This window comes from Glycine soja, chromosome 7, assembly GCF_004193775.1.
Source record: "Glycine soja cultivar W05 chromosome 7, ASM419377v2, whole genome shotgun sequence".
In the NCBI taxonomy this organism is placed as follows: Eukaryota; Viridiplantae; Streptophyta; class Magnoliopsida; order Fabales; family Fabaceae; genus Glycine; species Glycine soja.
Genome location: NC_041008.1, coordinates 13,452,503 through 13,467,512, shown reverse-complemented (window position 1 = coordinate 13,467,512; position 15,010 = coordinate 13,452,503).

The window sequence follows — 15,010 nt, the reverse complement described above, 5'->3', positions numbered from 1 at the left end:
TTAACGGGCCATTAAAGCATCTGATTTTAAGGTGTGCATCTTTAATTGTCCGAGCACAAAGTATTCACGGGAAACAAATTAAAATATTAGAAATAATGACCACGAAATATTGATCACTAGCACAACTAAATCAGCATTCATATCTGATTAATTCATCTGATTTTAAGGTGTGCATCCTTAATTGTCTGAGCACAAAGTATTAACGGGAAACAAATTAAAATATTAGAAATAATGACCACGAAATATTGATCACTAGCACAACTAAATCAGCATTCATATCTGATTAATTTTCTAACAGCAGAATATACACACCAAGACAAAAGTATCAGCTTTGGAGTCTTGAGAAACATGATCTTGGATCATCAATGATATGTAATTAAGTGTTTCTTTATTATCAATCATCGTTTAACATGATTTGTTATTTTAGATGCCATTTTTTGCTTGATTTTACTTTGGCAAATGCATAATTGGATATTTGATAAATTTACTCCATCTTTCATCATATGTCTCAATATGATGTACAATTAATAAGACAAGTAAAAAAACAATTTCTCTTTAGGTTGACATCCTAATTCTGCCATGCATAACATTTTCGATATCACATTTCTTATCAATGGTGCCAAAGCATAGGTATAATAATGGTTATAAATGCATGTCTAATCATTTTAGTGCATTTAATTAGCTGTCAGCATTCATAATTTGAGTGTTTTTCCTTATGCTTACTTTTTATTACTTACTTTTCAAGTTTTAATGCGGCCATCAAAACCATCGCTATAATCATGCCTATACATGCATGTCTAATCATTTTTATCAAAGTATGATCCATTTAACCAGCTGTCAACATTGATAATTTTAGTCAACAAGTCAAGTTATGTCTTGGTCCGAGTGGAATAGCATTTCTTTTCTGCATGTCCATGGACTTTTGCAATTTAAATTTTGCATGTATTGTAACATTGAAACAAGAAGTCAGTAAAAATTTTATAACTCAGTCAAGATTAACAACATCCATCAAGAACATGGATAACCATGAGCATGCAAATCATCGTGATACAGCACAAGCCAGGATAAAGAATAAAGGTATTAGGCAACACAAAGTTAACGATCAGACTCAGAATATTGATTGTAAGCAATTAAAAATATTATCTTCCAAATTATTGTTAATAATTTTAATTAGTTTGTTGATTTAGTAATACAATATCCACAATTTTTTCACACAAAGACAAGCAAACTATAAGGTGCATTCAATATTATGTGAATCCATTCCACATTAAATAAATTCTACTAACTAAACTTAGATTTAATTCACTTTTTTAGTTAATATTCGTGATTCATCAGAGGATGAGAGTTCTGAATCAACACAAGGTACCAATTAAAATCGACTTTATCAAATTAATTTTCAGCATTATAATGCTATAATCTAATCTAAATGCAATTTTCATAGGCTGTGTTTCAATTTCTTCACCTGAAAACCAAAATTATATGTCCTCAGCTAATGACCCCGCAATTAATAGAGAAGGTAACGATTAATATTCATAAACACTATGTTATTAGCTTACTGTCGAATATCTTTCACTGTACAAAACTGCTTTTGTTTATCGTGTTTCAATTTACATGTTTTCCTAAAAAAATTTCAATGACCAACCTCACTTTGCCATATGTCATTAAATTATTTCAGGATATTCTGATCTTGGTGACCAACTCATGCAGTGTAGTCACTGTAATGAAAATATGTGGTATGATGAAAGAGTCTCAAAAGATAAAAGAACTACAAATCCAAGATTCAGTTTATGTTGTGGAAATGGCAAAGTTGAACTTCCATTGTTATAGAATCCACCTAAATATCTCTACCAACTTTTGTATGATCATGGTACATCTGATAGTAAAAATTACCAACATAACATAAGGACGTATAACATGATGTTTGTCTTTACTTCTGCCGGTATTAAGTTTGACAAATCAATTAATCATTCAAGAGGACCTCCTACAATAAGAATTCAAGGTCAACCATGTCATTAAATAGGTAGCATGTTACCAATGCCTGGGAAAGAACCAAAATTTGCACAATTGTATATCTTTGACACAGAAAATGAAGTGCAAAATAGGATTAATGCAATAAGGTAGTTAGTATTTCATTGTTATTATTATAAATGCACAACATTGATCAACAATCTTACATTTAAACAGAATTCAATTGTTTATTCTACATTACTAATCTTGCAATCATCGTATATATAATTGTTTGCTTTGTTCAGCAGTCCACATAATCAAATTCAAGAACACATTGTTTCACAACTTAGTGAGATGCTGGATGAATTCAACGTGCATGCAAAAACTTTCAGGATGGTGAGAGATAGATTGCGGGATGTTCAAGTGGATAATATCAAGTTGAAATTGATTGCTAATTGTGAGAAAGATGGTCGTACATATAATGTACCTACTGTTCCTGAAGTTGCAGCACTAATAGTAGGCGATTTTGATGCAAATTCAAAAAGAGATATTATTATTGAAACTCAGCATGGACAACTACAAAGGATCCATGAATTACATTCTAGCTATCTAGCTCTACAATACCTTCTCTTATTTCCTTACGGGGAAGATGGATATAGACCTGATATTATACAAAGCAGTCGATCAGATGGTAAGAAAAGGAAAAGAAATCTTTTACAATGAGGGAGTGGTTTTGTTATAGGCTACAATGCAGATCAAATGAGTCTGAGACTTTGTTGAATTCTAGGAGACTATTCCAACAATTTGTTGTTGAGGGGTATACTATGGTTGAGTCAGAAAGACTTTCTTACATTAGAAACAACCCTAAAAAACTTCGAGTTGACAAGTTTTGTAGCTTACAACAGTCATTGGATGATGGAAGCAGGAAAGGCCTAAATAAAGGTAAAAGAGTCATTTTGCCTTTAACTTTTATTGGCAGTTCGCGCTATATGATTCAACTTTATTTTGATGGTATGGCCATATGTAGCCATGTGGGCTTCCCAAATCTGTTTATTACTTTAACCTGCAATCCAAACTGGCCTGAAATCCATAGATTGCTAAATCCGTTGAATCTGAAAGCAGCAGATAGGCCAGACATAATCTCCAGAGTCTTCAAACTAAAGTATGAACAAATGCTTATGGACCTGACAAAGAAGCACATGCTAGGCAAAGTTACTGCATGTAAGTTGATTCTAAGTTTGGTGAATTTATATTATGTGTGACATTGTTATTTTACATTGCCAATATTAATCACACAATCATATCTAATAACTTTAATTGTTGTCTATTAACAGACTTACTAATAAATTACATATATGTATACAATAGAATTTCAAAAACGAGGGCTGCCTCATGTCCATTTGTTGCTTTTTTTACATCCTGATAACAAATACCCATCCTCAGATGAAATTGATCAAATTATATCAGCAAAGATACCTTCACAGCAAGATGATCCAGAACTGTATTTATTAGTAAAAAACCATATGGTTCATGGTCCATGTGGAACTCTGAATCCTGGATCTCCATGCATGAAAGGAGGCAAGTGTAGTTGTTTCTATCCTAAAATGTTCCAGCCGCATACTGTTTTAGATTCTGATGGTTTTCCAATCTATCGTAGAAGAAACAATGGTAATGCAATTAAGAAAAATGGTGTTATAATTGATAACAGGTATATTGTACCTTACAATCCAAGATTGCTGAGAAAATACCAAGCACATATCAATATTGAATGGTGTAACCAAAGCACTTCTATCAAATATTTATTTAAGTACATCAACAAGGGATATGATAGAGTGACTGCTGTTTTGATTCATGAAGATAACGATCAAACTGAGAATGGTGGCACTCATAATGATGAGATCAAAGAATATCTAGATTGCAGGTATTATTAAAACTTGATCTCTAATTTATCTGATCATCATTGTTATAACAACTACTTTTATCTTCCTAACAGATACATATGTCCCTGTGAATCTACTTGGAGAATCTTTGGATTTCCAATACATGGCAGAAAACCTGCTGTTGAAAGATTACACTTCTATCTTCGAGGCCAACATAGTGTTCTCTACGAAGACCATGATGATATTAATGATGTATTGTCTAAGCCAAGTATCTCTGATTCAAAGTTTATTTCATGGATGAACACCAACCAAAATTTTGTTGAAGGGAGAAATCTTACTTATGCAAAATTTGTTTTTAAGTTTGTATACAATCAGAAGAAAAGATGTTGGCACCTTAGGAAGAAAGGCTATACCATTGGCAGATTACTATGGGTTCCACCAATTACATGGGAATTATTTTATTTGAGAATGATGCTTACTGTTTGTAAAGGAGCTACCCCATTTGAGGATTTAAGAACAGTTGATAATGTTCAGTATTTTACATATAAAGAAGCATGTTTTGCTATGGGATTTTTACAAGATGATAAAGAATTTATTGAGGCAATCAAGGAAGCAAAAGACTGGGGTTCAACACATTATATAAGAAAGCTATTTGTGTTGTTACTTTTAACTGCAACAATGAGCAAACCTGAACAAGTTTGGGACCAAACTTGGCATTGGATGGCTAATGACATTGTCTATAATTATAAAAAATCATCAACAACTCCAGGTTGGTGCTAATTTCCCATCAGACAAATCAATATTGATACGACACATAATTTGACTTTTTTTCCCTTTTGTGTATTAGCATTACAACTTGATGATATAACTCTTCAAAATTTGGTCTTGCTTAAAATTGAAGAACTGCTGCAAGCAAATCAAAGATCGCTTACTATCCTTCAATGCCATATCCAGAGGATGCGAATTGTCTAGCTTACCTAGACAATAGCCTTATATTAGCTAAACTCAACTACAACAATGAAGAACTTAGATCAGAGTTTGAACATCTATTTTCTCACATGACAGGTACATTAACTACAGAGCAATTTACCCCTCTAAAAATTATTATGTGCATTTCCTTCTTAGCTTTTCTCATCTATAAATTAGTATTTTAACTTCATTCATTTTTCTTTAAATCTAACACCACATATCAATGATTCCAGACGAACAAGCTTCAATTTACAACCAGATTGTTGAAGCTGTTAATAAAGATGAAGGTGGTATGTTTTTTCTCTATGGATATGGAGGTACAGGAAAAACATACATTTGGAAAACACTTGCAAGTTCACTGAGAGCTGACAATAAAATTGTAATAATAGTGGCCTCTAGCGGCATAGCTTTTCTGCTATTGCCTAGAGGTAGAACTGCATATTCAAAATTTAAAATTCCATTTCCAGTTTTTGAAGACTCAACTTGCAATATCCATCAAGGAACTCAATTAGCTGAACTATTAAATCAGACAAGTCTGATCATTTGGGATGAAGCACCCATGACTCACAAATTCTGTTTTGAGGCACTTGATCACAGTCTTAGAGATATCATCAAACACAACTCAAAGGACAATAAAATCTTTGGAGTTAAAGTCATGGTCTTTGGTGGAGATTTCCGGCAGATCCTGCCAGTCATTCCAAGAGGTAGCCGCTCCGATATTGTTAACGCAACAATTAATTCCTCTTATCTATGAGATCATTGTCAGATCTTGAGACTGACAAAAAACATGTGTTTACAAAACAACATGCAAGCAACATATCAAGAAGAAACTGCAGCTTTTGCACAGTGGATTATAGATATTGGTGATGGTATTATTGGAGATGAAAATGATGGCTATGCTACTATTGAAATTTCACAGGAACTATTAATCACAAAATATAATGATCCTATTCATAGTATAATTAGCTCTACATTTCCAGATCTATCTCATCATCACAATGATCCTGAATACTTCCAAACCAGAGCAATATTAGCTTCTACAAATGAAACAGTACAACAAGTTAATGATTATATGCTTACAATGATACCGGGTAATCATATAGTAAATTATCTTATTTTGTTTTTCATCTTTTAATCAACTTTCTTGGATTTTACATTTTTGGTTGATGAATTTGCTTTTTTATGTCTAAAATATTGATAGGTGAACAAATGGAATATCTAAGCTCTGATTCAGTTGACAAATCCGAAACCATTGAAAGTTGTCATTTCCGCTCACTGACAACTGAATTTCTGAATTCATTGACAACATCTGGCTTACCCAATCACTGTCTCAAACTCAAGATTGGAACACCAATAATGCTATTAAGGAACTTAGACCAAACTCAAAAGTTGTGTAACAGTACTAGGTTAATTATCACAAGACTAGCAAAACATGTTATCGCAGCTGACATAATTTCTGGGACAAATATCGGAGATCATGTTTATATCCCACGAATGTCTATGTCGCCTTCACAGTCACCATGGCCTTTTAAGCTATTGAGGAGACAATTTCCGATAATGCTTCCTTATGCCATGACAATTAATAAATCCCAAGAACAATTACTATCTTCAGTTGGACTTTACTTGCCAAAACCAGTTTTTTCGCATGGCCAACTATATGTTGCATTATCAAGAGTCAAGTCAAAGAAAGGACTTCGAATTTTAATACATGATCAGAACAAAAAAAAAAAAACTTCAACCACGAATATGGTTTTCAAGGAGGTCTTTACAAATATTAGAAGGTAAATCCAATTTATTTCCGATTGCAAATTTAATTCTAACCACAACTGTATTTGCTTCTTACTCATATGATCTCTGATATACAATTAAAACATCATCAAATGAGCCAATCTATAATTCATTAATTTTTAAAAACCAGTCTTCCTTTATGGAGTGCATTTTCTTATTTATTGCATTTTAAATTTTCATCCCTTTTCATGAACTCCAAATTAACCATTTCTTTCATGAATTGCACAAAAGAAAATAAAATGTTTATCTCAATTTAAATGCTACCATTCAGCAAATGAATTCTATATGTTACTCTGGCTGTTTTCCTAGGATGATACACTTATTATTATTCTTTTAGTAGAACCATTTATCTTTTCTTAGATAATCAATTGGCCTTGCAAAATATTATCTATGCCAAATCATTATCGACTTCAGCATTAGACAGGTCATTCATCTGATGATGCAAATTGTATTTATAACAATAGAACAAATTAACTTACTCTTTGTTATATTCAGCAATAAAAATACCTCTTCACTGCCTCCACCACCACAGTCTTTCATACTTATCATTCTGCCAATTCATGTCCGATCTTTGAACGGAACATTCAATACTCCACAGTTCCCAAACCACTTAACTTGTCGTCACTTACACCCCCCCGAAAAGCAATGACCCTTCCATCACCCACTACTTTACATCATCAGACCATGCTTCGTTTCTCTACCACCTTCATTTCAACTCTAACCAAATTATTCTCTCAAAGCGACTAGCATCATGTCTCCCGCTTCATCGACTGCCTCAAGCAAGGTAAGCCTAAACCCAAACCTGACTGCATGTTCATTCATTTCCTAATTTTTTCCTTGCATTTGGTTACATTTTTTATCCATATCCCTAACCAAAATTCAACATCTTGTCATCTATGTTTGTAAGTTTTTGAATTCCAATTTAGGACAGACATATTGAACAATTCTACGTTTGAATCCATGATTGTCTCACTCAACTTTCTTTCCTGTGGCAAAGCCCTAATTCAATTTTCCCTGCTTCTGCTTCATTTATTTGTGCCCATTGTCTTAGGTTTCTTGCATACTACGTTATCATCTATCTTACCCTTTAGATATTAGTAATGTTTAAATCATATTTTTGTCCCTCACACTTTTTGCATTCATGTTGCCCTTTTATCGCAATGCATGTTCTATTTGGACATTTTGTTGATACTAATTCAAAAACCTGTTCCGCTGATTCTGATGTTCTATTGTTAAATAGATAGTAAGAAATTTAAATATTAATTTGATTTTCTTCATTGCTAACGAATCCTGAAAATTATTCAATAATTTTGAATGATGCTACTATATTGTCACTGTCAATGAACCCTAGGTAGCATGTCATCTAGAATAACATTTGACTCATGCATGTAGGAAAAAACAGCCTACGCATATCCTGTGCGATTATACCCCATCCTAAACAAAACAGAAACAATATTAAGTTAAACCTTTTTAAATGCCTATTAAATTTCCTAGCATTCTATTACCATTATTTCCAACTATTGTATTAAGATTCTAAGTAGTTCGGTCATATACATGATCTATTACATTGTTTTTATAATGCTGACTCTGCCCTTTCAAATTTTATTGCCTTTGGTCCTTAATTAGTGTTATGAAGTGTATTTTCTTATTTGTTCGATCATTTATAATCCTGATCCTGCTCTTTCAAACTTTCTTGCTTTTGGCCTTTAATTTGAATCATGAAATGCATTTTCTTATCTGTTCGATCATATGATCTCTGATTAAGAACTTTTGTTGCTACTGTATTTGCTTTTGCTGCATTTTCTGATCTCTATTTTATTTTCTTTAGCCATCGTTTGATCTTTGACTTTCGCTACTCTGCATGAATTATGCATGTTCTGTATTCCTTATTTTCATGTCTTGCATCTAATTTGATGCGTGTTATATTATATGCATCTTCTCTTATCTTGTTTTAATTATCCTAAATTAGAACTGTTAAATCCAATTACTACTACATTGCAGCAACGCCCCAATTTAGACCTGCAGACAATTAAATTATTCAATATACATGTTTTTTAAATGCTAAGTCCATTTTTTTCTCATTGCACTGCAGTTGAGATTGCCTGCTATCAGACAACCATAGATATTGCAATTTAAAGCTGCCTTCCATTGTGACAAGGTTAAATCAAAACCTTCATTTCCATATTTTATCCTTTGTGCTTCTGATATTGTTTTTCCTTTTTTAAATACTTTTTTCCCATTGCAGGACGCCATAGAAATACCAGGCTTCTATCAGCGCCAATGGCTACCAAATTATCCTGAAATTGTTGAATTTATGTATGATGGGGAAACCTACGAAATTCAAGTCAGACAACACAATGGAAAACTTTACTTTGCTGATGGCCTAACAAGATTGAGGATAGAACTCCAGATTTATGAATCTGTGATGATAAATTTCCTGGCCTGCGACCACCCTTCAAAATTTGACCTCCACTTCACTCCACCATTAGACCAGTAGAAATGCAAAAGGCGCCGTGCAACAAGAAAACACATCTGGACATATGAAATCACCCAATCAATGCTAGGCGCACCATATCCACGGGTAAAATATTCATATCCATTTATATCTTCTATACAAATATTAATTTCAATGCCTAACTCTTTTTTTTTTCCTACAGCAACTTCCAGCCTCTGTCACACAATGCCTAATCCACTGTGGTGATCATATGACAATTCTCAGAAGATTCGGACCTCCACTGCAATGGAATGTAGTTGGGCTCGACAAAGACATTGGTGATAAGTATGTCAGTCTCCCTTGGTATAAATTCCTTCAAGAAGGTGATTTTAACCATGGAGACGAGCTCTCATTCTACTATAGGCGTGTTGAGAAGATCTGGGAATTGATTGGGATGATAGTGATATAGATTAGGAAAATCTATGGTGTCATTTTGCAAAACAATGTTTATGTTTATTTTCGATGTCTTTATATTTATCTTCAAACAATTTGACATTACAACTATTTAATATGAATGCTACTTCTTTTATCTTTTTACAATGTCTTTTTTATTATTCTTCCATCGAAAATCATTTAGACAAAAGACCCGTGCATGCGCACGGGTTACCGACTAGTATTAATATATACACTATTTATTTTAATATATATATATATATATATATATATATATATATTAATTTTCAGTTAAATATTGATATGCATGTAGCAATATATTAAAATAAAAATTACATATAAAATATAATTCATAGTCATATTTTTTTTATATAAAAGCAAGTATTTAATTCACCGGATGAACTATTTGTCGACAATCACATTAATATTTAAATTATTACGGTGAATTTATGTTTTTATTATAATAATTTTAGTTTGAATGTAATATTTAAATTTTTTCTTTTCTTATTTAAATAATTAATTAAATATTTTATTTTACGAACATAGAAAGTATGAAAAAAGAATAATAAATCAGGATAAATATTTTTGACGAAAGTATAAAGAAAAAATTTAACAAATTATACATTACACAAAATTCACATAAAGGTTTTAAAATATTCTGCGTACAATGCATAATTCAAAATCTAGTTAGTATAAACGTTATTAAATTTGTCATGTATGGTAGTTTGAATGGCATTGTAGTATTAATGTATACAATATGTATTTTTTTTAAAATAATTAAACAATTATTAAAAAAATGACAGTTTCAACTGTTAATTATTTAGAGTAGATAACATTATATATATATATATATCTATATATATATATATATATATATTAAGAATGTAAATGTAAATAATTTTTATATTATCAATTAATTATTTTTATAATTATATATACTAACAATCATTATAGTAAGTTTATTGATTTTTATAATGATTATTTTAAATAATTGGAAAGAAATTTTTTTTATCTATAATAATTTCTATTCAATTTAAATAAAATTGTGTCAAAAAAATTATTTTTCAGTAGAGAAAAATAATAATTACTTTATACTTAAATTTTTATTAGTAAAAATTATATTTAATATGATTTTTAATTTATTGATAGTCTATAAATTTTTATCCTAACAATAGATTAAACTCGTATAATTATTTGAATAAAGATATAAAAAATTGTGGAAAAAAGTGATAGAAAGGGGAGCACCCAATGCCCAACATGACTAGGCAAGCTGTCAATAACACATTGTGATTGACAATTTCTAGAACACTAATACAGAAATCCAAATCAAAATCGTAATTCACTTACAATTACTCAATTAGTCCTTAAGTCACCAGTTACTCACCAAGTAAAAACAAAGTGATTTAATTCATTTAAAATTTATTTGATAAGATAAATTTAACGATGTTTTTGGACTATAAGACATTTTGTAGGAAAAAAAGTTTTTAATTTTGGGAATCTTGGATTTAGAATCTTAGATTTCTGGAAAATAATATTTTTTGAGAATTTTTTAAGAATTTTTTTAGAAAAACTTTCTCATGAACAAGGTGAGAATTTTATTTTATTTTTAGCTTAATTTGTTTGTTACAGTAAAAATATCATATTATGTTTCTTTTATTAACATCATTAATAATTAAATTAACTAGTAAAAATATTATATAATTTTTCAATTTCTATAAAATTTAATCAAATAAATTTTACTTATTTTTAAGATTCATGATTCCTAGAGATCATGATTCCCAAACATAAAAAAAAAAAAAAAAAAAATTATCCCTACGAAGCGCCTCATGTTTTCATTCAAATGATAAGGGTTAAAAATGAGTATTTATATACTACTTTTTATGATTTTTTTAAATATTTTAATATTTTATAAAAAATAATAAATGGAAAATAATATAATCATTTTATTTTTTTAATAAGTAGAAAGATTAATAAAAACAAAATAATTGAAGGATTTAAAATTATTCTTTTTTAATTTCATAAAATTATTCTTAAAAAACCTGAAAATTGAATTTGGGATAACATTATTGTTCTTAAAAGAAAGCAATAGCTTTGTCCCTTGGAAGTGTCGTTGGTTTAAATTCAACCCTTTTAATTTGTCTGCATTTGAATTGACGTAGTCATCCACCGCGGGAATGAATACAAAAAAATTATTTACTAAAAATAACTTAAACATAGTTTATTTGTGAATAATAATTTGGTCAACAGTAGTATAGTTTAAAGAAAGTTTTTTGGATTGCTCCAGCATATGTTATGACGTTGAACTAAACTCGGGTATAGAAAACTCTACTTGGGGCAAAATGACCAAAATGGGTCATTTTTACAAAATTTTTTTTATCAAAATGGATCTCTTTTGATATTAATTACCGAGTGGGTCAGTTTTGCTCTGACTGGCGACACGTGACAGCGGGGGATTGGACATGCCCGCGGCTGGGCGTCACATATCACGCTCTGCACGCAGGTGCCCTGCTGACAGACGCGTTGACTAGCGCTGCTGCTGTTGACCGAAGCGCCTCGGGTCGCGCCCAGACCCAGACGCTTCCAGGTGCCCTTAAAGTGTGGTCCCCCCCCCGCCCCCTAACACGAGGCCCCCCCTTGCCCCCTCCCCCACAAGGCTGTCCCACAAGGTTTCTTGGTTCCCCTTCTTGTTTTGGTTAGTAATTTTTTTAATGTTTTTAATTTATATAAATTGTCTTATTTTAATATTTATATGTTTTATTTTTTGTTGGTAGGCATTTTATGTATTTTAGTGAATTTGTTTGTAGAGATAAATATTGTTAGTTTTATAGTGTGTTAGATTTATTTTTTATTTTATAATAATATAAAAATCTTAATTATTGTTAAAGATAATTATAGATAATAATATTGTTATTTATGATTTGTCATTTAAATATTATATTATTGTTTTTGTTAATATTTAATGATATTAATTATAATTTATGTTATTTGTAATTGTAAGACTTTGTTGTTGTTGGGTTTATAATTTTAATTTTTAGAATATAATTTTAATCAAGATTGATAATAAATATTACTGTAATATTGTTATTGGGCGTATTTAACAAATAAAGGCATATTGTCATGTTTATTAAATTGCTCCCCCTTCAATAAAGGCGTATAATAAGATTGATAATAAATCTTCATGTAGTTTATTAAAGGCATATTCATTAAATTTTGTGTGTGTGTGTCAGTGTCATGTTTATTAAATTGCTCCCCCTTCAACAAAGGCGTATAATAAGATTGATAATAAATCTTCATGTAGTTTATTAAAGGCGTATTCGTTAAATTTTGTGTTTGTTTGTTTTAACAAAATAATTTTGAAGAAATTTTTTATTTCAATTTACTGTCATTATAATTCATTCATTTACTTAAATTACGTGTTCGTTTGTAAAATTTAAATTATGTATTTTTTTAGAATATTGTTTGCGTACGTACTTAGACTTTATTTATTATTTATGATATGTGTGATTATTAATTTTTTTTTCTATACAGGAGTTTTAATATGGCAAGTTCGTCATCTTTTACTCATTATGATGTGGCATCTGGACCATTAGAGGATGATTTATGGTGGATGCAAAAAAATCATATATCACAGCATATTTGGAATGATGCTGATGATAGGATGTTAAAAATCCGACAAGCTACACCATTGTACAATCATAAAGAAGCACCGCCCGACGAAATTATTCCTCTGTTATAAGTTTCGGGTTTGTACCCGATAATAAAATTGGCGGAGTTGAAAGTAAATGGAGCATTAGTTAATGCTTTTATTGAAAGGTGGAGGCCAGAAACGCATACATTTCATTTGAAGTGTCCGGAGGCAACTATTACACTTCAAGATGTTTCTGTGCTACTTGGTATTTATGTGGATGGAAGACCTTTAATTGGAAATACGAATATTGACTGGTTTGAGTTGTGTCATGAATTATTGGGTGTCATGCCTGATGATGCTGCACTTGATGGGAAGTCACTTTTATTGAGTTGGTTGGCTTCTCAATTTGCAAATATTCATGATTTTACAGGCAACCAAGAAGGGCTTGAAAGATTTGCTCGTGCTTGGATCTTAAGATTCATAGGAGGAGTGATGTTTGTTGACAAAAGCAGCAAAAGGGTGCCAATGGGATATTTGCAATTTTTGAGAGACCTTAGAGAGTGCAGCAGTTATGCATGGGGAACTGCTCTGTTGGGTAATCTTTATAGAGAGATGTGCATCGCAACAGACTATAATGCTAAATCAATAGGCAGTTTCACTCTCTTGATTCAATTATGGGCATGGGAACGATGCCCAACGTTAGCCCCGTCGCTTATTCCTCCACAACAACAAAATGCACCACTTGCCTTCAGGTATACTTTCCTTTACTATTTTAAATTGATTATTAATAAATATGGTTGGTTGATGTTAATCATTATTTTATGTAACATTTTATTTTGTTATTTAATTTTTTGTGAAGATGGTTGGGTGGTCAATTGCATCACATAGGCAATGACAATTTACTTGATTTTCGTCGTAAATTAGATGTCATGAAACGCGACGAGGTAACAATTTTGACGTTTGTTTATTAAATGATGTTGTAATTCTTAATTAATTTATTAAATTTAACTTTTATATGCAGTTTGTCTGGGTCCCTTATTCTGGACATGTGGAAATGAATTTGAGTCAAGTTTGTTTTATTGGGTCTGTATTATGGACATGTATCATACCACTTATTTGTTTTCAAAAAGTGGAATGGCACCAGCCGGATAGAGTTATGAGACAATTTGGAATGCAGCCGCCTATTCCGGGCCCAGTAATGCAATCCAACAACATACATGACTTGACATTAAAGGGAAAGGAAGGAAAAAATTGGATGCGACAAATGCAACCCGCGCTTAATGAATGGAATAGTCGCTATGAAAGGAGAGTAGAGCAAACGCCACCACAAACAGGGACCCTTAGTCTGAACTCTGAATATATGAGGTGGTACAGGCGTAAAACAAAAGTTTATGTTGACCCAAAACATGCAAGAAGAGGACTATTAGTATACATTGTTCATTATAATTTATAAAATAATGTTGCGCTTATTGAAGATTATTTTAATAACTATTCCTTTATTTTCTATGCAGGGTGAAATCGCCGAAACACTACATTTTATGGTGTCGCCTGTTGGGAGAAGGGTTTGTACTTTTGACGATTTACTGTCATGTATCGAGAAGATCACTCTTTTGTCTGACGAAGAGGATAGGATACTTGAGGCACATGAAGATGCTCCCCCTTCTCAGCCACAATTTGAACATCAACAGTTCAATATACTACAGCGCAGTGTGGAGACTCGAGGCTTAGTGCGACGTTGGGAAACTGTTGATGCAACAACGTACAGTTTGCCTCCGATGCTAGAACGACAACATGGAATGTATTACACACCGCCGACATTCACCCAAGAACCATCGCAGATGCCGCCGATGTATTCATACCCACATGATTTTCAACTAGGGTATACTTTGACAGACATATTTGGATCCTCTC